Source organism: Zootoca vivipara, chromosome 12 (genome assembly GCF_963506605.1).
Source record: "Zootoca vivipara chromosome 12, rZooViv1.1, whole genome shotgun sequence".
NCBI lineage: Eukaryota > Metazoa > Chordata > Lepidosauria > Squamata > Lacertidae > Zootoca > Zootoca vivipara.
This window is the reverse complement of record NC_083287.1, coordinates 54,924,890-54,946,567: the sequence shown is the minus strand read 5'-3', so window position 1 is coordinate 54,946,567 and position 21,678 is coordinate 54,924,890. Positions and strand designations below refer to the sequence as shown.

Genomic DNA, 21,678 nt, shown 5'->3' with positions numbered 1-21,678 from the left:
ACTTCAAAGAAGTGTGACTAGCCCAAGGTCACCCAGCAGCTGCATGTGGAGGAGCAGAGACGCAAACCTGGTTCCCCAGATTACGAGTCTACCGCTCTTAACCACTACACCACACTGGCTCTCCTATGAGAACATAGGAGGCTGACTTTGACAGAATCAGACCATGGGCTTATCTATTTCAATATTGAACCAGGGCAATTAAGCCTCAGGGCAACCTATGCCATCATCGCTGGTGGTCTGGGTGCCCAAGCAGGCTGTGTCTGGGTGGGCAGCCTCTGCCCAAGCAACAAGTTGCTCAATCACACTGAGGAGCCAAGCTTCGTAACGCTGCCAGACGGAGGCCGGCATGCCAGGTTTTAAAGAGCTCCAGAAGGCAGAGCCCATAAACAAAAGAGCAGGTGGAGACCGAGAGAAATAAACATATTTGATTACTCAACGCTGCCCGCCTTTGCCCTCGCTGGCGAGTTCCATCCTCTCTCTCTTTCTCAAAGTAGACTTTGCTTCACGGAGACATCTGCCCCACCTGCCGGGGGTCTTCGTTTGCTGCGAAAGTAATTAACCGGGCAACCAGGCCATTGTTGACACAGTCTAACTAGTGGCCGCCGGCCCAGGGATTTTCTGCTTCGCGAGCCAGCCTTTCCACTGGGACCGTTTTCTCCACGCTCTTTGCAATCAAGATGGCCCTAACGAGCAGAGCCAATCAAATTACTCTCAGGAATTTTGAGCCCTGCTCCATTTTGAACTCTGTCCAAGCTTCAATCAGAGACATTATAGGATTCCCGATTCACGAGCCCCGGAAGATGTGGCTGCCGGTTTATAGAATCACAGAATTGTAGAATTGGAAGGGACCCCCAAGGGTCCTCTAGTCTAACCCCATGCAAGCATCCATGGCAGATGGCTCGCCAACCTCTGCTTAGAAACCTCCAAGGTGTCGGGTCCACTGTTGAACAAGCTCATACTGTCCGAAAACTCTTCCTGATGTTTAGTTGGAATCCCCTTCCTTGTAACTCGAAGCCATGAATTTGAGTCCTACCCTGCACTACCCATTGGAGTGGTTTGTATCTTCACCACTCCTGGCTGTGGGTCAGTTCAGTCACCCTTCTATGGGGCCTTAGCTATTATTTGAGGCTCCTCGTCAATGCCCTGCATGCTTCCCTCGGAGTTGCGCTGCAACATGGAACCCGGAGTCAAAAAATGATGCAGGGCTGGGATGGTTTACTGCCGCAGAATGGAATCGGATACCGGAACTGGGGCGTGTGTGTGTGCTGCTACCCACTTCTCCCCCCACCCCCACGTGATCTCCCCACCTAAACTCCTATCTCCTTCCCTCACAGCTGGCCCAAGCATCTGTTCCCTCACAGCTTAACAGAGGAAGGCACACTTTGGAGAGCGGTTTGCCAATTTGTTCTCTGAAGCACCTCCCTTCCTCCTCTAAAGGTTGTTCCAGTGACTTTTTATTGCCAGGGGACCTCGGAGAGCGCCACCTGCCTTCTTTAAACACCACTGCTCACCCAGCAGCTCACCTGAGCCACCTGCTCCACTTGCTCGTCCAACAACTGAGGTAATTGCACAGCCATTGGCTTGGCCACCTGCTGGCAGCCCTGCAAACTACAATGTGACGACACTTTTTCCTACCATCGTATAGAGAGAAAAGAATCCACAACCACTCTCTTCCATGATGGGGATAAATTTTACCAGCCAATTATAACCCATTCCCCAAACCCCCACCCCCACCCCTGACCAATTTACCTCCTGCTTGGGAGCCTGAGTTGCATCCGCCAGTGTATACATTTTATGAAAGAAAGAAAGAAAACAAACAAACAAACAAACAAAAGAATGGCACTTTTGCTGGAGAGTACTGAACTTTGTTGCCTTTTCCACCAGAAATGGGAAGACCAGCTTTTAGGGTTTATACTAATAAATGGATTTTATTAGAAGAGTTTCCCTCCTCTGCCCTCCCATCTTTATAGGCATGTCTGCCATTATGGTTTGGGAATTGCTTTTATCGCAAGTGTGAAGATCATTTCTGCATTGCTGGCTTCGATCATGCAACACGGCTGCAGAACAGCAATGAAGATGAATTTAAAACAAGGAAGAATCTGGAATGTTCTGATTTTTACGGGTTGGTGTTAGGGAGACCGTGTGACACCCAGACTGAGCTTCACCTGTTTAGGATCTGCAAATCCACAGGTGGAAGCATCTACTCTTGCCTTTGGCTTGGATTCTGCAGCCGGCACTCGATTTGCTCATTTCTGAATCCGGCACTTCGCAGAAGCCAATGTTCTTGAGGTTTACTCGCTCCAGCACGTAGCTTTCCGTCAAAATGACATTTCGAATGCTAAGAGGTTTTCTCTCCCCCTGGTGGTTTTCAACCCTCTCCTCTGTTCCTGCCAAGGCGCTTTTGCAAAAACAAAAACAAAAAACAAAACCCAACCTCAAAAAATCGATTCTCTGTTATTTAACTCAGGGAAACGGAGATCGAGGCTGGGTTGAGGATCTGAGAACGGGGCTTCTGTCCGGCGTCCGTGAAATCCGTTGCGCTGAAGTCCTCGTCTCCAGAAACCCCAAAACCCCTTGAGAAAAGACAACTTGGGATAATTATCATAATTATTTTCAGTATTTCCATTTGGCTGGCTGATCTGCCGGCTGCGAAAAGTCAAGCCCTGGTCTCCGAGGAGAGCTCAGATTCGAGGTTGTTTATGGGACTATTTTTCAGGAATAACCCAACTTTGTTTTGAGCTTTGTGTCTCAGGACCCCTTCCTTTGGCAAAGCGTCAAGTATATTAAAGAGCAAGCACAGCCAGTTTCGCAACAGCTGAGAGCATCAGGAAAATCAGGATGGGCAGGGATCTGGCCAGAGAGAGGCCGCGAGATGGTTCGCAATTCGGAGAACTCAGTGGATCACTTGGAAATTGGACAGTGGGAAGTTTTTTTCTCTCCCTCTCATGATGCTAAAACTCGTGGGCAGTCAATGAAGCTGAAGGTTGGAAGAGCAAAATAAAGTCCTTCTTCCTGCTTGTTGTTGTTTAGTTGTTTAGTCGTGTCCGACTCTTTGTGACCCCATGGACCAGAGCACGCCAGGCACTCCTGTCTTCCACTGCCTCCCGCAGTTTGGTCAGACTCATGTTGGTGGCTTCGAGAACACTGTCCAACCATCTCATCCTCTGCCGTCCCCTTCTCCTTGTGCCCTCCATCTTTCCCAACATTAGGGTCTTTTCCAGGGAGTCTTCTCTTCTTCTCATGAGGTGGCCAAAGTATTGGAGCCTCAGCTTCAGGATCTGTCCTTCCAGCGAGCACTCAGGGCTGATTTCCTTCAGAATGGATAGGTTTGATCTTCTTGCAGTCCATGGGACTCTCAAGAGTCTCCTCCAGCACCATAATTCAAAAGCATCAATTCTTTGGCGATCAGCCTTCTTTATGGTCCAGCTCTCACTTCCATACATCACTACTGGGAAAACCATAGCTTTAACTATACGGACCTTTGTTGGCAAGGTGATGTCTCTGCTTTTAAGTGCATTGCTAACCTACGGAACTCCCTCCTACAGGAGACAGGGATGGCCTCCAAATTGATGGCTTTTGAAGAGGATTAGATGAATTCACAGAGGGAGAGGAGCCACGATGGGGGCACTCTGCCTCCACAGTCGGAGGCAGCAGCGATGCTTCTGAATGCCAGTTTCTGGAAACCACAGGAGGGGAGAGGGCTCTTGTGTTCGAATCCTGCTCATGGCCTTCCCACAGGCATGGTGAGACAAGGATGCTGGAGAAGATGGGCCGTTGGCCTGATCCAGCAGACTCTTCTTACGCTTTTCTCTGGAGAGAAAGGCCTACGTAGAAATCAGCCGGTCAAAGAAACTTCCTAAAGTGTCCCAAACTCTGGATTCCTGTTCAATATCCCTAAGCAGATTTGCAGGGAGGCCGGCTCTTTGATCTGGTCCAATGTCACACCTGAAGGCAGTGGGGAGAATCTCTGGCCTCAACATCATATATCACAGCAGGTGAGGGGAAAGTAAACAACATTGCTGCAAAAAAAGACTTGGGAGCCTCTCTCTCTTTTGAAATATTTTAAAAATTATTTTACAAACAAAAGGTTATAACAAAACCAGATGTATAACCATAAATAGAGATTTCTCCAGACTTCCCACCCAAGCTGTTGGACTATGCCGAAACGACAAAACTGACCGGAAAGCTCAAGAACCAAGAAGACAAAAACTTCAAGGGAGAATGGGAAAAGTTTATAATTTATTTAGGAGACCTCTGCAAGTAGATGAAAACATTGTTGTTGTTGTTTAGTCGTGTCCAACTCTTCGTGACCCCATGGACCAGAGCACAACAGCTGTCCATGGAGGCGCAGGTCAGTTCTGTGTCCAGGGCAGCTGTCTATCAGCTCCATCTGGTACGCAGGCTGAGACCCTCCCTGCCGGCGGACTGTCTCGCCAGAGTGGTGCATGCTCTAGTTATCTCCCGCTTGGACTACTGCATCACACTCTACGTGGGGCTACCTTTGAAGGTGACCTGGAAACTACAACTAATCCAGAATGCGGCAGCTAGACTGGTGACTGGGAGCGGCCGCCGAGACCACATAACACCGGTCCTGAAAGACCTACATTGGCTCCCAGTACATTTCCGAGCACAATTCAAAGTCTTGGTGCTGATCTTTCAAGTCCTAAACCGCCCTGACCCAGTATACCTGAAGGTGCGTCTCCACCCCCATCGTTCAGCCCGGACACTGAGGTCCAGCTCCGAGGGCCTTCTGGCGGTTCCCTCCATGCGAGAAGTGAGGTTACAGGAAACCAAGCGGAGGGCCTTCTCGGTAGTGGCACCCGCCTTGTGGAACGTCCTCCCATCAGATGTCAAGGAAATAAACAACTACCTGACTTTTAGGAGACATCTGAAGGCAGCCCTGTTTAGGGAAGCTTTTAACATTTGATGAATTATTGTATTTTGATATTTTGCTGGACTGCAGAGTCCCATGGACTGCAAGAAGATCAAACCTATCCATTCTGAAGGAAATCAGCCCTGAGTGCTCCCTGGAAGGACAGATCATGAAGCTGAGGCTCCAATACTTTGGCCACCTCATGAGAAGAGAAGAATCCTTGGAAAAGACCCTGATGTTGGGAAAGATTGAGGGCACTAGGAGAAGGGGATGACAGAGAACGAGGTGGTTGGACAGTGTTCTCGAAGCTACCAACATGAGTTTGACCAAACTGCGGGAGGCAGTGCAAGACAGGAGTGCCTGGCGTGCTCTGGTCCATGGGGTCACGAAGAGTCGGACACGACTAAACGACTAAACAACAACAACAATTTTGCTGGAAGCTGCCCAGAGTGGCTGGGGAAACCCAGCCAGATGGGCGGGGTATAAATAAAACAACAACAACAATTACCTGGGATCTGCAAGACTGATGTTCTGCCATAGAGCCACGACCCTTCCACACTCCCCTCTCCGCATGTCAACCCCTTTCCTGCCATTTCACGTGGTTCCATGGCTGGCCCTTGTGCCAAGATCCCTTCTTATTCCTGGCAGTCGGGTACGTCTGTGTGTGCAGCTACTGCTGCTTGCTTTGCTACTGTAGCCCCAGCCCGCTCCAGCTGGCTCGCCGAGAATTATTTATTTTAAAACCTTTCCAGCCTTAGCATTACAGGAAATCAGTTGCAAACCACTTTGTTTTTTTTTCAAACGATGAAAATAATGTCTATTCTTGTCACCCGACCCCCCGCTTCCTTCTTAAATACAGCCAATCCTAAAAGCACGCAAATATAGATCGCTCCCGAGAAAAACAATCAGTGCAAGGATAAAAACGGAAATATACTACTACTAAATGTCACCTCAGTCTTCTCTTTAGACTCAGATGGAGAGGTGATCTGAGAGCCATCTCCCAATATCTGGAGGGCTGTCACGTGGAAGATGGAGCAACCCTGTTTTCTGCTGCTCCGGAGGGTAGGACTCGAACCCATGGCTTCAAGTTACAAGAAAGGAGATTCCGACTAAACCTCAGGAAGAAATTTCTGGCAGTAAGGGGTCTTCGGCCATGGAACGGTCTCCCTCGGAAGGTGGTGGACCTCAGAACATCGGAGTTTTAAAAACAGAGGTCGGGTGGCCATCGCTCGTGGATGCTTTAGCTGTGATTCCTGCATTGCAGGGGGCTGGACTAGAGGACCCTTAGGAATCCCTTCCAACTCCACAATTTTATGTATGCCCATCCAAAGTTTAGCGCCACAATGGCTAATATATGCTCCGAAGACATAATACAAAACAACAGATATAAATGCTTGAACACAACCATCTATCCAGTTGAAATCCTGATACACTAACTAGGGTGATGGATGATAAGTTCATATATATAATTTTTCTGTTTTACAATTTAAAATACTCATTTTACATCCTTAAGATATCAATGACTTCCCTTCTTCTCTTCCCATGGTTCATTTTACATGTCATAAATCCCTTCATATTTAACAAAAACAATACTATTCAGTATTTCATTATTTCATCCATCAAAATATTTACACTGTTGAAATTATCTTACTGATGCCAGCGTTTTCAGCTGTACACAATTATTTCCCATATATTCAATAAACGTTTTCCAATCTTCTTCAAACGTATGTTCTTCTTGTTCTCTTATTCTATATATTAAGTCTGTGAGTTGTGCTTATTTTGTCAACGTAAGTTGCCATCCTTCTTTGGTTGGGACCTCGCTCGCTTCCCATTTTGGGGCTAACAAAACACGGGCCGCAGCAGTGGCATACATAAATAACCTTTCTTGACACCTGGGAATTTCAGTCTGAATTATCCCAGACACAAAGGACTCTGGTTTTCGGGGGAAATACTTTTAAACATATTTTTTCAATTCATTCTGGATCATTTCCCAATACTCTTTTACCCTTTTACAAGTCCACCACATAGGAAAGAACATTCCCTCCACCTCTTTCGCATCTCTTCGGATGATAAGTTACGCCTGAGTCCAAACACCTTTTGACCCTGCGGCTCTTAACTTCCACATGTTGTTGTTTAGTCGTTTAGTCGTGTCCGACTCTTCGTGACTCCATGGACCAGAGCACGCCAGGCACTCCTGTCTTCCACTGCCTCCCGCAGTTTGGTCAAACTCATGTTCGTAGCTTCAAGAACACTGTCCAACCATCTCGTCCTCTGTCGTCCCCTTCTCCTAGTGCCCTCCATCTTTCCCAACATCAGGGTCTTTTCCAGGGAGTCTTCTCTTCTCATGAGGTGGCCAAAGTATTGGAGCCTCAGCTTCAGGATCTGTCCTTCCAGTGAGCACTCAGGGCTGATTTCCTTCAGAATGGATAGGTTTGATCTTCTTGCAGTCCATGGGACTCTCAAGAGTCCCCCCTCTTAAATAGGTGAACGCCACAAATTTGTTGAATTCCATCTCTCCAGCTTATGGCAGCATGGTGCCTTCCAGGTTTTTTCGACTACAATTCCTATCAGTCCTATCCAGCACGCTGAAGGCTGCCTTAATTCTACAGAGGCATTTAACTCCAAGACTGTAGTTGGATGATGTTCCTAATCTTACAGTAACTGTTTTGCTTGTCTATAATGTCTCCTTGAACTGTGACGATGCCTCTTGCTTCGTGTCTGACTCTTCGTGACCCCATGGACCACAGCACGCCAGGCACTCCTGTCTTGCACTGCCTCCCGCAGTTTGGTCAAACTCATGTTGGTAGCTTCGAGAACACTGTCCAACCATCTCGTCCTCTGTCGTCCCCTTCTCCTAGTGCCCTCCATCTTTCCCAACATCAGGGTCTTTTCCAGGGAGTCTTCTCTTCTCATGAGGTGGCCAAAGTATTGGAGCCTCAGCTTCAGGATCTGTCCTTCCAGTGAGCACTCAGGGCTGATTTCCTTCAGAATGGATAGGTTTGATCTTCTTGCCGTCCATGGGACTCTCAAGAATCTCCTCCAGCACCATAATTCAAAAGCATCAATTCTTCGGCGATCAGCCTTCTTTATGGTCCAGCTCTCACTTCCATACATCACTACTGGGAAAACCATAGCTTTAACTATACGGACCTTTGTTGGCAAGGTGATGTGTCTGCTTTTTAAGATGCTGTCTAGGTTTATCATTGCTTTTTTCATTGATTCTTCATGGATCAATGCCTTGTCGTGGCGAAGGGGCTTGAATAACTCAGAGAAGCTATGAGCTATGCCATGCAGGGCCACCCAAGATGGACAGGTCATAGTGGAGAGTTTTGACTAAACGTGATCCACCTGGAGAAGAAACTGACAAGCCACTCCAGTAACCCTGCCCTGCCAAGAAAACTCCATGGACAAAGACAACAGGGAAGTAATAGTACCACTGTATTCTGCTCTGGTCAGACCTCACCTGGAGTACTGTGTCCAGTTCTGGGCACCACAGTTCAAGAAAGATACTGACAAGCTGGAACGTGTCCAGAGGAGGGCAACCAAAATGGTCAAAGGCCTGGAAATGATGCCTTATGAGGAACGGCTTAGGGAGCTGGGTATGTTTAGCCTGGAGAAGAGAAGGTTAAGGGGTTATATGATAGCCATGTTCAAATATATTAAAGGATGCCATATAGAGGAGGGAGAAAGGTTTTTTTCCTGCTGCTCCAGACAAGCAGACACAGAGCAATGGATTCAAGCTACAAGAAAGAAGATTCCACCGAAACATTAGGAAGAACTTCCTGACAGTAAGAGCTGTTCAGCAGTGGAATTTGCTACCAAGGATTGTGGTGGAGTCTCCTTCTTTGGAGGTCTTTAAGCAGAGGCTTGACAGGCATATGTCAAGAATGCTTTGATGGTGTTTCCTGCTTGGCAGGGGGTTGGACTGGATGGCCCTTGTGGTCTCTTCCAACTCTATGATTCTAAGATTTTAATAACAAATACAGTGGAGATGCTCTCAGCCAAGTTGTGGGAGCTCTTCTGCACACCTGACAATAGGGATTAGGAGAGAGACCCCTCTCTGTTAAGGAGATGGGCCCTTAGCTCAGTGGTCGGTCTCAGGTTCAATCCCAGGTGTGTCCAGGTATCACTGCAATTATTGTATTTATCACTGGCCACCTAGAAGCATTTGTTGAAAGGGAAGCTATAAATCCTTAAACTCATAAAATAAAATCTGCCCGGCTGGCAAGAGGCTATTTTTAATACCGGTCCACTCAATCTTATCTGTGCAGAGTCATTTCCTTATGAGTGATGGGCTGACCACTCCATATAGACAGATCAGCTAAGCAAGAAGTTTCTGTATTGTACAGGTATGTGTAAGTCCCCTGGACTAGGAGAAGGGGACGACAGAGGACGAGATGGTTGGACAGTGTTCTCGAAGCTACGAACATGAGTTTGATCAAACTGTGGGAGGCAGTGGAAGACAGGAGTGCCTGGTGTGTTCTGGTCCATGGGGTCACGAAGAGTCGGATACGACTAAACGACTCAACAACAACAACATCCTAAAGATACCACAGTCTCTGCTCACCTTCATTCCAAGGAATCTGAGCCTCGGTAAGTCCCTGGGACCCTTGGAATGTCTCACCCCTGGAGTCTCTCACCCCTTGGAGATTGGGGTCCCATATTACGACCAGCGCCTGGAACAACATGACAGGCACTTTGTTTATTGACTCCCATTTCTGATTCTCGACTTCCTTTCAGCTAGTGACCGAAGTGCAGAATTCAAATAGAGGGCTACGCATACACGACTTGGCAGCCACGGAGCGTGGATGCAACTTGGAACCCCCCGTCCACATCCTTTGGTCGTCTTGTGATGCTCAACACTTTAATGATAGCAACCTTGATTTTTATGGCGGCCTAATGCCATATATCAATGGCACATTAGCATTTACGGCCTCGATGCATCCGTAGCATCTGCCCAATTTATCTCCGGCCAGCCTGCGTTTCTGGGAATTGAAGGCGGCACCGTGACAGTATCTCTGCAAGCGAACTATGTGGAAAACCAAAAGTAGAATCCTAGAATTGAAGAGCGGGAAGGGACCCCGAGAGCCATCAAAGCAGGAAATAAAGGAATACTTCAATGCAGTTTTATGGCCTTTTGTCGCAGCTTTCTATATGCTGGTTCTAAAACTGTAAAGTTTTAGAACCAGCATATAGTTCTGATGTTGGGAAAGCATATAGACCCTGATGTTGGGAAAGATTGAGGGCACTAGGAGAAGGGGACGTCAGAGGACAAGATGGTTGGACAGTGTTCTCGAAGCTACGAACATGAGTTTGACCAAACTGCGGGAGGCAGTGCAAGACAGGAGTGCCTGGCGTGCTATGGTCCATGGGGTCACGAAGAGTCGGACACGACTAAACGACTAAACAACAACAAAACTGTAAAAGCTCTCTCTCTCTCTCTCTCTCTCTCTCTCTCTCTCTCTGTGTGTGTGTGTGTGTGTAGATCCACAAATGCTGGCCAAGATTAAAATCAAAGGAGTGTGTCAATCCATTATTGATACGGCAGAACCAGAGGCCTCACGTCAAGTTCTTTTTCTGCAGACCCAGAAAAAACCTTCTAAGAATACAAAGGAGAGTTCTGCTGGATCAGGTCAGTGTCCCATCTAGTCCAACATCCTGTTCTCACAGTGGCCATTCAGATGCCTGTGGGAAACCTGCAAGCAGGATCCGAGCACGAATGCCCTCTCCTCTCCTGCAGCTTCCAGAAATTGGTACTCGGAAGCAACTGTGGAGGCACAGCCATGACCCTCATGGCTAGTAGCCCTTGGTAGCCCTCTCCTCAATGAATGAAACCTTCTCCTCTATAGAATGGGACGCGAGTGGCGCTGTGGTCTAAACCACTGAGCCTCTTGGGCTTGCCGATCAGAAGGTCGGCGGTTCGAATCCCCGTGACGGAGTGAGCTCCTGTTGCACGGTCCCAGCCATACCTGCCAAGTCCCGGACTGCAGAATCCGGGACCGGCAGCCGCAGGACACCGGAAGTTCCGGTGTCGCTCTGCCCATCTATGGGCACCAAAAATTGCTGCCGCCGACACCGGAACTCGCATCTATGCACTTCCGGACATGCGTAGACGTGACTTTCAAACCCGGCGCCGGCAATTTTCGGTGCCCATAGATGGGCAAATCAGAAAAAAATGGCCGCCGGCAGGAAAATATAAGGGAGAATAACGGGAGACGAAGAGATATGGGGGACCGCCGGGAAACAGTATGAAAAAAACAGGGGTTTCCCGGGGAAAACGGGGTACTTGGCAGTATGGTCCCAGCTCCTGCCAACCTAGCAGTTCAAAAGCATGCAGTACAAGTAGATAAATAGGTACCACTGTGGCGGGAAGGTAAACAGTGTTCCTGTGCACTCTGGTTTCCGTCATGGTGTTCCATTGCACCACAAGTGGTTTAGTCTTGCTGGCCACATGACCCGGAAAGCTGCCTATGGACAAACGGCAGCTCCCTCGGCCTGAAAGCGAGATGAGCGCTGCAACCCCATGGTCGCCTTTGATTGGACTTAACCGTCCAGACATCCTTTACCTTTACCTTTCTTCTCTAAGAGCACAGAGGTCAACAGCCCATCTAGCCCAGCATCCTGTTCTCACAGGGAAACCAACAAGCAGGACCCGAGACCCCTCTGTCACCCTGTGGTTTCCATCCACTGGTATTCACAAGCACTGCTGTGGAAGCGGGAAATGGCTAGCAGCCATTTTCAGCCTTCCCCCTGGGAACTGGTCCAGCCATCCAACATGGCGGCCATCACTATCTCCTGCAGAAGGGAGTTTCTGTCACGGTCCGGTCGGCGGGCGTCAGGACCAGAGGCAAGATGGTGGTGAAGAAGCAGGGTCGAAGGCAGAGGCGAAGGTCCACGGGGCACGAAGCAAGGCGAAGGCAAAGCGAGGGTCCAGGAACAAGAAGCAAGGTGAAGGTCCACAGGGCAAGGCGAAGGCGAAGGCGAAGCAAGGGTCCAAGGAGCAAGGAGCAAGGCGAAGGATCCAGGAACAAGAAGCAAGGCGAAGGTCCACGGGGCAGGAGCAAGGCGAAGGCGAGGCAGGGGTCCAAGAAGCACGGCAGCAACAAGGCAAGGGTCCAAGGAACAGGAGGCCAGATGCAACCAGGCAGGGATAGCGTTGCTGTGGCAAAGAGCTGAAGGGAAATGCTGGGCTTTTATCCCTCCCAGCTCCTGCCACCAGGTGCAGTGAGATCTCAAGTGGCCTCACCTGGGTGATTGCTCCTTGCCTCTCCAGCACAAGCTGAGGACTTCACCTGTGTGGCCACGCCTTGCTTCTCCAGCACAAGTTGCGGCATGCCCCAGTCCTGCAAAGCACTACAGGCCCCAGAGCCTGACTCCTGCCCATACTCCTGACAGTTTCATAGCTCAGCAATGCACTGTGTGGAAAAAAGATCCTTATTCCACAGCAGGGCAAAGGACCCTCTCCCAGTTTGTAGAGCACTGCTTGGATGCAGTGGCGTAGTAATGGGGCAGTGGGGGAGTGCTCCATCCCGGGCGGGGGCAGCAGGCTGGACGGGGCTGATCACCTCCGACGGCCGCCGCCGCTGCGCGATGCGGCCGCCACCACTGAGGAGAACCCCCGATGTCAGCGAGGCTGCCTCACTCCGTGGCTTGCTCGTGGGGTTTGCCGCACCGTATGTCTCCTGTGCACGCATGCGTTGTGCGTCATGATGCGCGACGGACATCCCACCCTCTGGCAGGGTGCCTTCGGGTTTGCCGCCCCGGACAGCCAGGCAGCTAGCTACGCCGTTGCTTGGATGGTGAGGGCAGCCAATCTGTTTCTCCTGCAAATGTCGCTGGACTCCAACTCCCACCTGCACCAGCCAGCATGACCAATGGTTAGGGATGAACAGAGCTGCAGTCCAGGAACATCTAGAAGGTGCCGCCAGCTACCCCCGGCTTAGAGAAGAGTCCCAGGTTGCTAAGTCAGCATTCCTGCCCCCCCCCCCGCAAGACCTGCTTCAATGTTCCCATGTGATGTTTCCATATTTATCCTCACCGTGGGCCCTCGGAAAGATTCCGCCTCCTCTTTTGCTCGCTCCAAAGCCCCACCAAGCCACAAAAGGACATAAAAACAATCTGCTCCTCTCGTATCATTGTGGGAGAGACTCCGGAGGCGGGATTTAACGAGGCTCATAAACCCGCCAAACATCTGTGTTAAGAAAGGGCAGGACAGAGAAAGCACGGGACGATGGCCGGCGAGATTTTATATATATGTATACAGAGTTTTTCTCGGAACTCCAGCTCCTCTTTGAGGTGGACGGACTTGGAGTCGGGAGCTGAGGAACAAGCAGTGGAGGGCTGGGCCAAAGCAAAGAGGCAGAGACGGGCACAGACGCTTTGGGAGAACGAATGGCGGCTCCCGTTGGGCGCTGCCTTTTGACAGCTTAACTAGCAAGGTTGCTACACTTCTCCAGCTCCTCCAAAGCGGTTAGGACCCGCATAAGGTTGCCAGAAAAGCCTGTGGGATCCATCCAACCACCCAGTATCCTGCTTTCACTATATATCATCCATCACTAGGGTGATAGATGATAAAGTTCATATATATGAAGGAAACACCTGCCTATCATGGGAGTGATAGGTTAACCCATGATGAACCAGAATCATCATCAGGCACTATTCCACCCATAGCTGCCAAGTTCCGGCCTGAGAAATAAGGGACTGGACCGGAAGTAGCAGACCGGAAGTGGCGCTGCCACCATTTTGGAACTGGGCGGAGCATGCTCAGGAGCTACTTTTACTGCTGCTCTGCCCTGTTCCAAAATGGCCGCCACACCAGAAGTTGTGCTGCAGCCATTTTGGAACTGGGCAAAGCAGCATCAAAAGTCGCTTCTGAGCATGCTGCGCCCAGTTCCAAAATGGCCGTCGCGCCAGAATAAACCGTGAAAAAACAAAAAAATCCATTTTTTTGGCTGGGAACAGCTGGAAAAATGGGGGTTTCCCGGGGAATACGGGAGACTTGGCAGCTATGATTCCACCACAGTCAGCACTGGTTGTACCGTAACACCAAGGAGAAGGTTTACGTGGCTAATAAAAGTCCCATATGTTGGACAGAGTGTGTGTGTGTGTGTGTGTGTGTGTGTGTGTGTGTGTGTGTGTCTACAGTTGACCCCTTGGACCTGAGGCTCCCCACCCTTGCTTCACAACCTCTTTCTCTCCCCCCCACCCAATCTATAAGTCCAGCAAAAGCCATAAGCGAGAAATTTTGTACCATTCTGAGCGTTTAGAATTCAGATCTGCAAATTTCAGATAGCAAATTTCAAGCAACCAGTGAGATCAAGTTGGGGGGGGGGGTCATTTAAGGCTCCTTCACAGCTACGCCACACCCTCCCCCCCCAATAGTCAAAGATAACTCAATGGCATTCAAGGGCCCTGGAGTACAGAGGCTTATTCCTTTGTAACCCTCAGATTTGCTAAAGGGGTGGAAGAACAGTATATTGCTACATTGGAGAAGTAAAAGATTCTAAAGGTAATGCAAGGAATTATTTCCGTTGGATATGTCCTCCTTTCTCTCTCTACTGCAGGAGATTTCTACAAAAGGTTTATTGGGGTTTCGAAGTGTTTGTGTTCTCCTTGTTTCTGTGACAGCAACTTTCAAGGTAATTCGAAATAAGCATCCGCTATCGTTTGGGGGCCTCTGAACCAATGAGCTATAGGAAGACTTGGGCCTGTGTCCCGATACACAGTCTCTAGTTAATCCAGGATAGGTAACCAGGCCCAGATGAAGGAAATCCAGAAGAAAGCAAACCGTGGGAATGTTTTCAGAAGGGCTCACATCCACTTCTGCAGATAAATGCGAGCATCTGGACCTCGTTGGCTTTAAGCAACCAAGGTGCGATTGAATTTCACCCGGTGACCCTCTCCAAAAATGAGACGTCTCCTCTTCTGCCTTCGACCAGGATCGCTGGTCTTTGAATTTGAAGAACCTCTTCTTTGCTCTATAACTCTACCTTCGCATCCAAACATCTGGAGAGAGGCTCTCCTCGAAGGCAGATTATTGTCTTGCTGTTGGCAAGGGGATGTAAACACCAGAGCCGTTCGGGAGAAAACAAACCCTGTTTTCGCAGTCCCCTGTCCTCCGTCTTCCCCAGAAATCTCTCTCTCCCCCGGCATCCCGAGAACCTGATCGGAAGAGCGAAGATGAAGCAAGTCATTTGATCGCTGGAAGGGAAGTTTGGGCGAATATTACTCCCGACTGTTCCGTAGGGAGCGATACAGGAGGATGCAATGGATCGGGTTGAAAAGACGAGTCTAGGAAGCGTTAGTCGACAACAGGGGCTTTCAGGAATGCAGAAGGGGAAGCCTGCCAGATCCCTCCAATGTCTCTGAAATCAATTTTGTTACCGATGGGGAAAGACTCCCAGCAGCAGTGGAGTAATGGAGCAAAGCGGAAGGGCCAGGGAGAACTTGGTTCAGGCCTCCTGGCATACCAGTTTGGGAAGCATTGATCTAGTTCAGTGCATTACATGTGAAAAGGATCTAGGAGTCTTGGTGGACCACAAACTTGACATGAGTCAACAGTGTGATGCAGCAGCTTAAAAAGCCAATGCAATTCTGGGCTGCATCAATAGGAGTATAGCATCTAGATCTAGGGAAGTAATAGTACCACTGTATTCCGCTCTGGTCAGACCTCACCTGGAGTACTGTGTCCAGTTCTGGGCACCACAGTTCAAGAAGGATACTGACAAGCTGGAACGTGTCCAGAAGAGGGCAACCAAAATGGTCAAAGGCCTGGAAACGATGCCTTACGAGGAACGGCTTAGGGAGCTGGGTATGTTTAGCCTGGAGAAGAGAAGGTTAAGGGGTGATATGATAGCCATGTTCAAATATATAAAAGGATGTCATATAGAGGAGGGAGAAAGGTTGTTTTATGCTGCTCCAGAGAAGCGGACACGGGGCAATGGATTCAAACTACAAGAAAGAAGATTCCACCTAAACATTAGGAAGAACTTCCTGACAGTAAGAGCTGTTTGGCAGTGGAATTTGCTACCAAGGAGTGTGGTGGAGTCTCCTTCTTTGGAGGTCTTTAAGCAGAGGCTTGACAGGCATATGTCAGGAATGCTTTGATGGTGTTTCTTGCTTGGCAGGGGGTTGGACTGGATGGCCCTTGTGGTCTCTTCCAACTCTATGATTCTATTAGTTCAATATTGTCTACACTGACTGGCAGCAGCTCTCCAGGGTTTCAGGAAGAAGACATTGCCAAGCCTACCTGGAGATGCCAAGGGTTGAACTTGGGAGCTTCATGTGGTTCCCCCCGCCACTCCGGCTAAGCAGGAAATTATTTGGTGTCTTTTATTTCCCTGCCTCTGGAACCTTCTTCCTCCCTGGTACCTGGCGACTACGTTGGCTAACTTTTACAGGAGTTCCTAGACTGAAGGCTGTGTCAAAGCAAATGAATGGTGGTATTTATTCATGGATGAGAGAAAATCCATTGTTGGTGACAGCTGGCATTTCTTATGCCTCCATTAATAACTGCCTCGAGAGTTCCCGATGGTGATTTTTGTAAGGGAAAATAAAAATCCCGTAAAAAAACTGCAAGCAGAAGTCTCGGAGAGCAGAGCGGGAAGATTTATAGGAAGAGCGAGATATAATTTTCACGTTTTTCATAGCCGGTCTTCTCTTCTCTCCTGTCCCAAGAATACCCCCAGACCCATTTTTTTATGGGCAGAGCGTTAAATAAACAAATAAACCCAACCCAAAAATGCAACGAGGGGTCCATCTCAGCTTGCCTCTTCTTTCTGAGAGCTGCCAACCAGATACGTTTGGGAAAGGCATGAAGTCAAGAGCCCTCCCCTTTTTTGTTTCCAGCACCAGCAGTCGGAAGGTAGACTGCCTCTCGCCATGGAAGTTCTATTCTGTTGTCATGGCTCATGGCCAGGGGTGGGACCTGGGGGCAGATGCCAAGAACAGGGCATAGATCACACATAAATAAATCACGCAGAAATAAGTAAAATGCTGGTATCCTTTGAAATCTGCCCTTCTCCAAAATTCGCAGCTTCGTTTTCCATTCTTCTCCTCCCCACCTCCAACAACAACAACAAAAAATGTGTCTACTGGGGAAAAGTCATCACAAAAGTGCCTGCGTTAGTGAAAATAACGTACCAAAAAAAATGCAAGCGGAGTAAATTAGTAATCACCCTTTGTTTTTGTTGCTCCTGTGTTGTTGCTGTATTGCTTGTTTTTATCCATCTTTTTTTAAAATAATGGTTATATTTTGTGCATGGTTGGAAACGCCCCTGGGATTACATTAATGGGATTTAGGGCAGTCTGAAAATGGGAAGAATGAAATATGCAATAAATAAATAAAGTGGGGGGGGGGATTACTTGGAAAAGAAAATGTTATGTTTGGAGAAATGTACACTAAAAGACCAATTTTCGTATGGCAGTTCCATTTATTTATTTATTTATTTTTTCCCACCCATCTGGCTGGGTTTCCCCAGCCACTCTGGGCAGCTCCTAGCAGAATAATAATAATATAAATAATAATAATATAAATAATAATAATAATAACGCGATAAAACATCAAACATTAAAAACTTCCCTAAACAGGGTTGCCTTCAGATGTCTTCGAAAAGTCAGATAGTGGTTTGTTTCCTTGACATCTGGCGGGAGGGCGTTCCACAGGGCGGGCGCCACCACTGAGAAGGCCCTCTGCCATTTGAAACTCCCTGCCTACCTGAGAAAAAAAAATTGAGAAACTGAGAAAAGGCAATATGGACATATTTGTCTGCCGCTGTTTGAGCCGGCTCAGTTACCATAGAATCATAGAGTTGGACGAGACCACAGGGGCCATCCAGTCCAACCCCCCTGCCAAGCAGGAAACACCATCAAAGCATTCTTGACATATGCCTGTCAAGCCTCTGCTTAAAGACCTCCAAAGAAGGAGACTCCACCACACTCCTTGGCAGCAAATTCCACTGCCAAACAGCTCTTACTGTTAGGAAGTTCTTCCTAATGTTTCGGTGGAATCTTCTCTCTTGTAGTTTGAATCCATTGCTCCGTGTCCGCTTCTCTGGAGCAGCAGAAAACAACCTTTCTCCCTCCTCTATAAGTTTCACAGCTTGATCTGAACGAATGAGAAATGTGGGTCGGCTGTTGCTCTGAGCACGGCAGGCAGGTCTTCAAAGTAACCGGCTTGCTTCCTTCCTCGCCTGCCTTCCTCTCCCCAGGCCAGACTATTGACTGCTAGCCTGACATCCACCTGAATTGTGGAGGTCAGAAGGTGCAGCAGTTGTGATTTGGGTGTCTCTGCGGGGAGCAAATTTCCTAAAGGCCCTTTTGTTTCTCGGCTCTGTTGACCGCAGTTCCCTGACCCCGTTGCTATAATAGGCAGGTGACCCCCCCCACACACACATGCCAGAAAGGAAATGCCAGCCGGCTGCAGACGATTTACGGGTGGGGGTATCTGTGCACGGCTGTTTAGTGGCTGCAGGGTGGAAAGGAGATTAGCGCCGCCGGGGGCCAGACAGGAGCGCTCGGGGAATGTTCACCTCCAGGTCGCTGGTTCCCTTCCAGCTTTGGGGGAATGACCGAAAGCCATTGTTATCTAACAGCTGCTCAGGCAGAGTTCAGGGCTTCATTTCTGGCTCCTGAGCCCTAAAATGGAACTGGCTTGACACCTTGCAAGGATGCCGGAGGCTCGCCGGGCAAGCGTTGTGGTTGTAACGCTGCAGGGTAGCCTTTTGGGGATGCCGGGCTGTTAAATGCGGGTTGCAGCCTCAAGCGCAGAGGGTCTGTTGTCGGACCCGCTGATGACGGTGCGTGTGTGTGTTTTGAATCTTTCAACTCTCAAAGTCTGAAAAGGAGGGCTGCTAAAAAGTTGTAACATGACTTGGGAATGCAAAAGCTGCTTTGGTTCAATTGATATGCTTTTGTTTTGCTCGGTAAGTCAAATATGTGGGAAATGGCACAAAGGTAAAGGTAAAGGGACCCATGACCATTAGGTCCAGTTGCGGACGACTCTGGGGTTGTGGCGCTCATCTCGCTTTACTGGCCAAGGGAACCGGCGTTTGTCTGCAGACAGTTTTTCTGGGTCATGTGGCCAGCATGACTAAGCCGCTTCTGGCGAAACCAGAGCAGCACACGGAAACACCATTTACCTTTCCACCGGAGCGGTACCTATTTATCTATTTGTACTTTGATGTGCTTTCGAACTGCTAGGTTGGCAGGAGCTGGGACTGAGCAATGGGAGCTCATCCCGTTGTGGGGATTCGAACCGCCGACCTTCTGATCGGCAAGCCCTAGGCTCAGTGGTTTAACCCACAGCGCCAGAAATCAGTAAAAACTATTGCCAAGTACAGTCGTACCTTGGATCCCGAACGCCGTGCGACTCAAACGTTTTGGCTCCCGAACACCACAAACCTGGAAGCGAGTGTTCCGGTTTGCGAACGTTCTTTGGAACCCGAATGTCCAATGTGGCTTCTGATTAGCTGCAGGAACTTGCAGGGGGTTGGACTAGATGACCCTTGTAGTCCCTCTATGATTCTCCATTCTTTCCAGACACAGCCCATGATTTAAAGCTCCATGCCTGAGCAGACTTTTTTTTTTGTTGCTCCAGAGCTTTCTCTGTGAAAAGCGGCTCTTTAAAGCTGAGTCTGAGTCAATCTGCGGAAAATGGCAATCTGCAGAAAACAGATTGAGCTAACTGAAACACAGAGGAAAGCCTAGCAAGCTGTCTTGTTCCAGATCAGAAAGCTTGTCCTTCTTAGATCTGCATTGTCCTCTCTGATTGGCAGAAGCTCTTCCAGGGTTTCCAGGAATGGGCTTTTTCAAGTGATAAGAAGTCATATTTCAATCATTTTCAAATGCTGAGCACCATTGCATGTTACAACTCAAACACCACTGCGTGTCAGCTATCAAATACTTCCCGATACCAATTGCTCCATGTCCAAAGACAGCCAGTCCAACAATTCAATAAATCTCATGACTGAGAGCACTTTCGCGAGCCAAGCAATCAAATGCTGTCAGCGGCCACCGTGCGCCAGTTAATCAACTGTAATTGCATGTCGGATGCAGGCATGAAATATTAAGGCAATTAGTGAATATTTGACAAGGACAGATAACAGAGCGGAACTTTTCTGGAAGCAACTGTGCGATTCAGCTCTAAACACCACGGCGTTCTGCAACGAAGCCAGAATGGATCTCGCGGTTGCCATGTTCTGCTTCCTTAGGACTGACAGGGAAAGAGACATCCCCGTTCCAGGAGGAATTAAGGAAGCAAACTGATAACGCAGCCGCATCTGCACCATTAGGTCCAGTCGTGACCGACTCTGGGGCTGCGCGCTCATCTCGCATTATTGGCCGAGGGAGCCGACGTACAGCTTCCAGGTCATGTGGCCAGCATGACAAAGCCGCTTCTGGCAAACCAGAGCAGCACACGGAAACGCCGTTTACCTTCCCGCTGTAGCGGTTCCTATTTATCTACTTTCATTTTGACGTGCTTTCGAACTGCTAGGTTGGCAGGAGCTGGGACCAAGCAACGGGAGCTCACCCCATCACAGGGATTCGAACCGCCAACCTTCTGATCAGCAAGCCCTAGGCTCAGTGGTTTAACCACAGCGCCACCAAACCAATATTTCAAGTTACAAGAAAGGAGATTCCGATTAAACATCAGAAGACCTTTCTGACAGTAAGAGATGTTCGTCAATGGCATGGTCTTCCTTGGAAGCTGGTGGAATCTTCTTCCTTGGAGGTTTCTAAGCAGAGGTTGGCTGGCCATCTGTCATGGCTGCTTGAGTTGAGATCCCTTCGCTGCAGGGGGTTGGACTAGATGACCCTCCGGGACCCCTCCCAGCCTACAATTCTATGATTCTATGCCTGGTGGGCTCGCAAACGCTAATCTGGAGCTCTCCATCCTCTCTGGAAGCGCTGCTGAGCTTTGGCTGCAGAGCTTCTGGACGACCTCCGCATGCCAGTTTCGCTAGCCAGCTGGCCGCCAGCCCCAACTCGCTTTTATTTTGGAACCGGGTCTTTAAACGACGTCGCCACGGCATACCAAATTGCAACATTTTCTAAAGTATTTTGGGACTCCGGTGCCGGGTGATGTCATGCGCAGATGTTTTGTGGTGCAGAGGAGATAAAAATAAAAACAAACAATGCCGAGCTCTCGCCGTTGCAGCGGGGAGCACATACTTTGACGCTAACGTTTCGGAATCCCTCGGGGAGGTGGCCTCTTGCCAAGCACACACAGACTCACACATGCCGGGTCCAGGCCCGTCTCTCAAATCCCCTCATTCTTCCCAGATGAGCCACCAGCTCGCCGAGCACAAAAGCTAATGCTTTTCATGTGTCCGATGATGGGAGTCGTGCCTTATTTCTGGTGGAAACACGGCGCATTGATAAACACAAGATGCAAAGTGACTTCATCCCGGTTGTGCAAGAAAACAACGGCCAAGCCAAGGATCGGAGACAGGATTAGCATGCTCTACGCTGGTTCCCTGGGACGCGGGTGGCGCTGTGGGTTAAACCACAGAGCCTAGGGCTTGCCGATCAGAAGGTCGGCAGTTTGAATCCCCGCGACAGGGTGAGCTCCCGTTGCTCGGTTCCAGCTCCTGCCCACCTAGCAGTTCGAAAACATGTCAAACTGCAAGTAGATAAATAGGTACCACTCCGGCGGAAAGGTAAACGGTGTTTCTGTGTGCTGCTCTGGTTCGCCAGAAGCAGCTTAGTCATGCTGGCCACATGACCTAGAATTTGTACGCCGGCTCCCTCGGCCAATAAAGCGAGATAAGCGCTGCAACTCCAGAGTCGTCCGTGTTTAACCATAT

General features: G+C 49.1%; 1 protein-coding gene across 1 annotated transcript in view; it reads right to left on the bottom strand.

Moving 5' to 3' along the window:
• The window catches only part of PTH1R (parathyroid hormone 1 receptor), a 121,263-nt gene that overhangs the window by 68,239 nt on the left and 31,346 nt on the right, over nucleotides 1–21,678 (bottom strand). The gene's annotated exons all lie outside the window — the stretch shown is intronic.